Source organism: Mus pahari, chromosome 8 (assembly GCF_900095145.1).
Source record: "Mus pahari chromosome 8, PAHARI_EIJ_v1.1, whole genome shotgun sequence".
NCBI lineage: Eukaryota > Metazoa > Chordata > Mammalia > Rodentia > Muridae > Mus > Mus pahari.
Window position 1 is genome coordinate 45,727,572 of NC_034597.1, and position 7,998 is coordinate 45,735,569.

Here is a 7,998-nt window from a genome sequence, read left to right on the forward strand (position 1 = left end):
CACTCACACACACACACACACACACACACAAAAGCGACCGGGGCGACGAGCCTAGATCGGGAGACATAGTCTAAGCTAGCTGACAGCTACTCTAGAGAGTGCTCTCCATTGTCTTGTCTTAGGACTTAGAGGTCATGTTAGTTAACAGCCTACTGTGATGCCTGAGCCTTCAAAAGGATATCAAACATTACCATCACTCCTGGGGTCGTTAAGGTCGCTAGAATATAACTACATTTCAAAGATATGCATTGTCTAAGCTTGCAGAAGGTCCACCCTGGAACCAGTATTCATTGTGCACCAATCTGGCTTGTACTGTTGGGAAATAAAAAGTCACTTACTATAAATAAGAAGTCTACCGGAACCTGAGTCAGGGCATTCTCCTTATTAGTACAGATTCTACTGCAGGTGTTGTTTAGGTGTCTTTAAATGCTGTCTCTACACAACCCTGAACTAAGGAGCACAGAGGTTTGGTGTAGAGAAAACTTGCACTTTAATCTCCCGGTTACAACACTGTATCCTGATCCACATACACTAATGTTTTCACTCAGTCTTCAAACACAGACTGGATTCGGGTAAATCCTGTCTAACTCCTAATAAGCCTGTCTCAGCACAGAGCTCCCGAGGGAAGGGGGGCCTCTGCCCCAGGCAACAGTCCTTCAATGCTGTACACACTCTTTTCCAAAAATGTGACGATATGGGGGAAGCTTTGCATTACAGAAAGCAAAAAAAGCAATCACATTGTATTTCTTATCCCTCCTGGGCTTTGCATCTGCCTCCTCTTGCCCCTACCCCAAATTCAATAACCCAGTATCCCCGTTCAGTATCTGGACTAGAATATTGTCTCACACACTTTCCCAGATGTGGAGTTTTCCAAACAAATCAAATCCCAACCAATAAAAGATAATTTTGTCAAAATGCCAGGAAATTCCCTTCTGGTACCTCCCCCCAAAACCACTCATAAAGGCTAAAATATACACAGTTGCACGTTTAGGAAGGAAAACCAATAAAAACAAAAAAAACAAAAGCACTTAAAAGTCACTAAGGAGGCTCTGGACTACACACTCAGTACTCCCCCCCACACCCCCTCCCCATTTGCCAAGCACACTGACTGCAGGCTTTGGGGCAATTATTTAATTATTCTCTAATCTGATATAAAAAGAAGCAGAAAAGAAGGTAAATTCCAATAGGATGAAAGTTCTTAAGTATGCTAAGTGCAGGATTTCCTCTACGCTTTACTTTGCATTTGAAATCCTGTTTTGATCACATTTGGGAACACAGAGGGAAAAAAAAACACGACATCCTAAGGTCTATTTTACACACATAAAATCAAATGAAAACACTTTAAAAATAAAATCCAATACAGCACATATACACACACTTAACATATATACAAAAAATAAGCCCCAAGATGAATCCATACGAAATGGTATGTTTTAAGCACACATACACACAAATGTCCTCATGAAATTGTGTGTGCAAGACACTTCTCTCCAAGGAAATAAGTGTCCCAATTAAAATAACCTAGTATATTTATTGGCCTGGCACACTCGCTACATCCACAGCACTTGGTTTTGGTTCTGAGGAAGTGTGTCTAAAACGCATGCCAAAGGCTTTGTGAGGGCACCTCAAATCTCTCTGTTGCCTGTGGTAGAAATTCACATTATCGCTATAACCCGATTAAAAACAAATCTATACTTCCCCAAGCGACTAAAATTTAAATCCTTCAACCACAAAATTTACCAATTCTTAAAATGTGATCCAAAAAGAAAAAAAAAAAAACCAACTCTGTAAATTGGTCTGGGAACAGTTGCACACGGCTTCTCAACTTGGTATATTTTTAAACCTCAACCAGGAAAAAGAAAGAGAAAGAGAGACAGGAAAAGAAATGGGGGAAAAGAGCAAATTCCCCTTAGCAACGGTTTCCTCACCCCAGCACTGCCACAGATCTCTATTTTTAAAAAATTGGAAAACGCACACAAGATGAAGGAGAAAAAAAAAATGGAAAAAGGATACCCGAAGGTCGTATGGCTCTTTGTATTCGTGTGTGTGCAAAAAAGGAGGACTCGCGGAGCCGGAGCTCGCAAGCCCCGCCCCTTCCCGGCCGCCCGCCCGGATTGGCCGCCGGCCGCCCCGCCCGCAAGCACACGCGCCGCGCCCGAGGCGTCCGTCCGGGGGGCCCCCGAGGGCCGCGGGCTCCCGGACCTGGCCGCTGCGCCCACTGCCCTTCCCTTTCTCCTCGCTGTCCGCTCACCTTTCCCGTCTCGTTTGTCCCCCTAAAGCCAGGCTCAGAAGAACAACCCTGTGAGCGAGCGCCCTCTGACATTGATAAACTGGGAGAACTAGCGAACTTGGGACCTCTTAGGCTGGGATTGAGCACCAGGATTGGGGGCGAGGCCCTCCAACCCTTGGGTTCCCAGGCCAGTGTCTCAGGGTCACACAAGTTGTCTAGCAGCCCACCTTTACATGAACATCTACGAGTGTAACGTTGTCCAAGCGAGAGGCCAAGTAGCCTTCCACTTGGGGCTTGTTTTTGCACAGCCTGAGCCAGTCTCTAAAAGGACATTCTGAAGAAACCAAAATGTCTCCCTGACACCCCCTGCGTGTAGACCATTGCTTAAACCTGATATTAAGCAGCCCATAAACGGGTCTCACTACACCTTTTTATTGTAAAACGCTTGCAAGAATACACACACACCCACACACACCATATATCTTTTGGTGGGGGCATTCGCGTGCCGCAACACAAGTGTGGCAATTAGGGGACAACTTGCAGGAATTCTCTCCACCTTGAGGGTCTGAAGGATCAAACTCAAGTCCACAGGTTTGGCAGCCTTCACCACCAGTGTCCCTGCTGGACACTAAGTTTCTCTCTCTCTCTCTCTCTCTCTCTCTCTCTCTCTCTCCTTGATCTCCAAAGAGAACATCAAATCCTACTTATATCTATTCCTATTTATTTATGTTTTAGTATGGGAAACCCATGACCCTTCTTAAGTCTTCCTAGGACTTCCTGGCTTTTCCTCCTCACTGGAACCCCTGACCTATGAGTTTATAAAAGAAAACGGGAACTCTTAACAATGGAGATGCATGCTTAAACCATATTAAAAGAAAAAGATAGGCTCCCGTCTCTTTCCCCTCTTGTTCTGGAAGCAGTTTCTATGCTTCTGGCTGTGGCCTGGCTGTGTTGAAGAGGAAACGGCAGACCTTCGCAGCTCTGCACAAGCAATGTTGACACGGCTTCTTACAGAGAGTAAGCGACTGTGACAGTACAGGGGCACAGCACACAGAGGCATGTGTCATTATGTGTGGCCGGAGGGTGGCTCTGTCTCCAGGGGAACGTGCTTCACTGGGCATTAGCTCGCACTCCCAGTCACCGTCCTCAGTCTCCTTATGCCTCCTCACCAAAGCCTCCTGGTCCAGCTCTGCGTGGCAGAGTCTCTGTCCATCTTTCCCTGCTGCATCCAGTAATGATCTCCCTCCATTACTTTCCTGTTCCTCCCTCTGGTCTCAGTCTTTGTAGCTTCCTTTCTCACACTTATTGCCTCTGTGATACCAGCTTTCTGGGTACCTCAGAGGGAGTGATAACTTCTCCTTGTTACATGAAAATCCGTAAGCAGTTCATGGTTTATTGATTGCTATTATTATTATTATTATTAAACATTTGTGAAGTGGGAGTGGGAAAGGATCTCACTCAATAAAGAGCTTGCTGCTTAAAAGAGAGGACCAGAGCTACATCCTCGGAGCACACGGTCCTAGGCTGGACATGGCCGTGTACGTATAACCCCAGCTCTGTGGAGATGGAGGCACTTGGATCCTAGGGTTGCTGGCCAGCCCCAGGGACCTAATCTCTGAGATACTAGTGAGGGAGTGCCAGTCTCAAACAAAACAAAACAAAACAAAAAAATAACAACAGCAAAACACCAAAGTGGCCAGTTCCCGAGGGATAGCAGCTAATGTCGAGGAAACATTGTGTGAACTAAAGGAAACTTTGTTTTCTTTCTCATGGCCTTGCTCATGCTAAGTACGCACACATTTTCCTACCAAGCTACACCCTCCCAGGGCACAAAGTGGATTTTTTTTTTTGTTCTGCTGGGGGTGGGGGTGGGGAGTAGGTGGGGAGTAGTGTGGAGCGATGGCTCAGCATGTAAAGGAAGCTGCCTGTAAGCCTGATGGTCCATGTTCTATCCTCAGGACCCAGATGCTGAAGGATCACCTCCCACACCTAGCTTCCCTCTAACCCAGTCGTTCTCTGACCTCCACATGTATACTATGGTTTTGGTAACACACACACACACACACACACACACACACAAAGGCCTGCAAGTTGCCCTCCATCTGTCCTGAACACGAACACACACTAAATAAATAAATAAACAGATACCTTTTTATTTATTCTTGTTTATTTATTGTGTGTATGCCAGAGAGTTCGTATGGAGGTAAAATTATTTTTATTGGGGTGGGGGTGTGGCAGTAGAGGGCATCAGATCCCCTGGAACTCCAGACATGCATGTTTGTAAGCTACCATCTAGGGAATGAAACCTGGATCCTATGTAAGAACAAGTGCTCTTGGGGCCTGGACAGATGGTTCAGCGGTTAAGAGCACTTACTGCTCTTCCAGAGGTCCTGAGTTCAATTCCCAGCACCCACATGGTGGCTCACAACCACCTGTAATGGGATCCGATGCCCTCTTCTGGTGTGTCTGACAGCTACAGTGTACTCATATAAATAACATAAATAGATAAATCTTTTAAAAATAAAAAAGAACAAGTGCTTTTAACTGGGCCTTCTTTCTGCCCCTGAGCTCATGGCATCTTCTTTCTTTTAAATAAACCAGATCAGCAATTCATATTTAGTGACAGCTTAACCTGAACTATGAAGGGTTAAGTACTGGGTTGTGTTAAGTACCTAACTCAAAGGCAAAGGCTTCTGGGAGAAATGAGTTGAGTTAAATATTCTCTCTCTCTCTCTTTTTTTTTTTTTTTTTGTTTGTTTTTTTGAGACAGGGTTTCTCTGTGTAGCCCTGGCTGTCCTGGAACTCACTCTGTAGACCAGACTGGCCTCGAACTCAGAAATCTGCCTGCCTCTGCCTCCCAAGTGCTGGGATTAAAGGTGTGAGCCCCCACTGTCTGGCGAGTTAAATATTCTCAAGAAGCTGACATGAGTAGAATTTTTTCTGCCTGACCCATTAACAAATGCAAAGCAGATATTTTAGGATTTTTTTTTTTTTTTTTTTTTTAAAGCTTCAGTTGGGCATAGCCCCTGGAAACCAGAGCTTGGCTTTGAGGCCAGGTCTGGTGGAGCCCTGAGGGAGGAGGGCAGTCGGCAGGCTAAGGGAGAGGAGGGGCAGCCTGGGTCGGAGAGGAGGTAGCCGCGGCTCCTGGGGGCGGTTCTGGTTGCTGTGTCTGCAATTTCTTCTGGCCCATTGTAATTAAAGCTTTCCCAATATGAGTCTGGCTTCTGGAGGAAAGCAGAATTTATTAAAATGAGCAAGAAATAAATACAAAGCGGTAGTGATGCTTGGTTGCAAGAAAAGTATATTTTAAAGCATAAAGCCCTTGCGTCTTAAGGCCAGTGCTTGCTGGTCACTTTTATTCTTGTGTTACGGCCCTGGCAGGAGGCGATCTTTCTTCTAAGAAAACAGCAACATAAGAGGAAAAAGAAAAGACCCCAAGAGTGCACACTAAGCTAGATTCCGACCGGCCCAAGTCCACTTAGTACTCTGGGCAAGAGGGGAGCGCTCCCCTTAGATACCCCCTACATGCCCCCCTCAGGCTTGCTCATTACCCTACCTCTTTTGCTGCTGGATTTTTGTCTTGTTTTGTTTTTAAAGATTCATTATGTATACAGCACTCTGCCTGCATGTACGCCTGCAGGCCAGAAGAGGGCACCAGATCTCATTATAGGTGCTTATGAGTCACTGTATAGTTGCTGGGAATTGAACTCAGGACCTCTGGAAAAGCAGACAGTGCTCTTAACCTCTGAGCCATCTCTCCAGTCCTTATTTTGTTGTTTTTTTCTTTTGACTTGTACCCAGGCTGGCCTCATCTTTGCTACAGAGACAAGAATGGCCTTGAACTCCTAATCCTACCACTACCTCTTCTACCTATTTGTTTTTTTCCAGACAGGTTTCTCTGTATAGACCTGGCTGTCCTGGATCTAGCTCTAAAGATCAGGCTGACCTGGAACTCACAGAGATCTACCAGTCTCTGCCTCCATAGTCATGAGACTGAAGGCCTGTGCCACCACCTCGAGTGGGTTGCAGGGGTGTACAGTGATTCTGGGCTTCCATTTCACCTCTTAATTTTTCCCAATATGCCACATGGATTCTGTAGGCCAGAATAAATCAGTCGTTTCATTTCCTCTCAAAGGATGTGACCTTCCTTCCCCCAAATGGCTTTGACAGTTTTCTCATTTGCTAGCTGAAGAGGATATTGAAGAGACACAGACCTTCTGGTCTTGCCTAAGAGGGAACACTCAGTAACTATTATGCTTCAGCCTCTGATGTGCTGTCCCCTCCCCTCCTCCTCCTCCTCCCTTTCCTCTGTGCCCCACCTACCTCTTCCATCTCTTCATAAACGTTCTGCTCACCCTGTAGCACTTTCTACCCCCACAGGCCGCCCTTGCCAGATTCAGAGATGCCATAAGGCATCCAGCCTTTACCCCCACCATGCTCTCTGCTGGCAAGAGACCGCACAGGCCTCTGGGAGTGCTTGCTCTCCTTTTTATCCCTATGAGTCCTCAGACTAACCCCGAGGAGTCAGATTTTGGTGATACTGAGCTGTGTGTGGAGGGAGGGAAAATGTCAGCCTTCCCTTCAAGAGTCTTGTCTCTTGGAAACGGGAACTGCCACGAGAAATCAATCTTTCAGCTATTTAAGGCAATTTCTTTTCCATCATCCTTTGTCAAGACCACTGTATTAGGAATGAACCTGGAGAGAGTCCCTGAACGAGTACATGCCACTCAGTAGCTGCATCACCGCCACCTGGCATCCATCATCTTCACGATAGCTCAATGCTGCAAAGCCACCTCCCACCAGTGAGAATTTACAAATACACAGGGCAGCTACTGATGGCCTACAAAGTAGACGTTTTAATATTTTTTAGATTTATTTTATGTGTATGACTGTTTTGCCTACATATATGTTATATGCAGGTGCCTGGTGCTGGCAAGGGTCAGGTGTTGGGTCCCCTGGAACTGGTATTGCTTGTGAACCATTGTATGGGCCGAGATTTGAACCCAGGCCCTCAGCAAGAACAACTCTTTACTACTGAGTTGTCTCTCCAGCTCAGAAACTAACAACTAAAAAAATGTTAACTTTTATTCTTTTTTGTTTGGTTGGTTTTGTTTTGTTTTCAAATCAGGGTTGTTCTGAGTAGACCTGGTTGTCCTGGAACTCACTCTGTAGACCAGGCTAGCCTCAAACTCGCAGAGACCCACCTGTCTCAGCCTCCCAAATGCTTCCATAAAATGGGTGAATGACCATTCCTGGCTAGTGTCTTTTGTGTGTGTCTATGCTTATGGAAGTTTAGGTACCCTCAAGGCCAGAGGCACCAGACTCACTGGAGTAAGCTGTAAACTGCCTACTGGGGTGCTGGGAACTGAACTGGGGTCCTCAGGAGGAACTGCAAGTCCTCTCTAGCCTCGCAGACACTAGCAGCCTTCCCTTCCCTTTTATCCTCATTTCATTCCATAAAACCTAGCACACACTGACCCCTGTTAGACGGCTTTTGTACCACAGACCCAGGCTAGAATAGGAATATACCAGGAAATTCTAGGTCTGCAGGTTTCATGTCCTCTCTACTCTAGGACTCTGCAGATCAGGGTTGAAACAGACCACTGCCAAAGCAGTGTGAGGAGGAGCTGGGGTGAGAAGCTGGGGTGAGGAGGAGCTGGGGTGAGAAGCTGGGGTGAGGAGGAGCTGGGGTGAGAAGCTGGGGTGAGGAGGAGCTGGGGTGAGAAGCTGGGGTGAGAAGCTGGGGTGAGGAGGAGCTGGGGTGAGAA

At 46.4% G+C, this 7,998-nt stretch overlaps 1 protein-coding gene across 1 annotated transcript in view; it reads right to left on the bottom strand.

The window, feature by feature from the left end:
- C8H14orf93 (chromosome 8 C14orf93 homolog) overlaps nt 1-2,043 on the bottom strand; it is a 25,083-nt gene extending 23,040 nt beyond the window's left edge. Inside the window, exon 1 of the mRNA XM_021203833.2 lies at nt 1,929-2,043. The gene's annotated coding sequence lies outside the window, so the exon portion shown is untranslated. The remainder of the gene's footprint in view (nt 1-1,928) is intronic.
- Nucleotides 2,044-7,998: the final 5,955 nt, after the last annotated feature.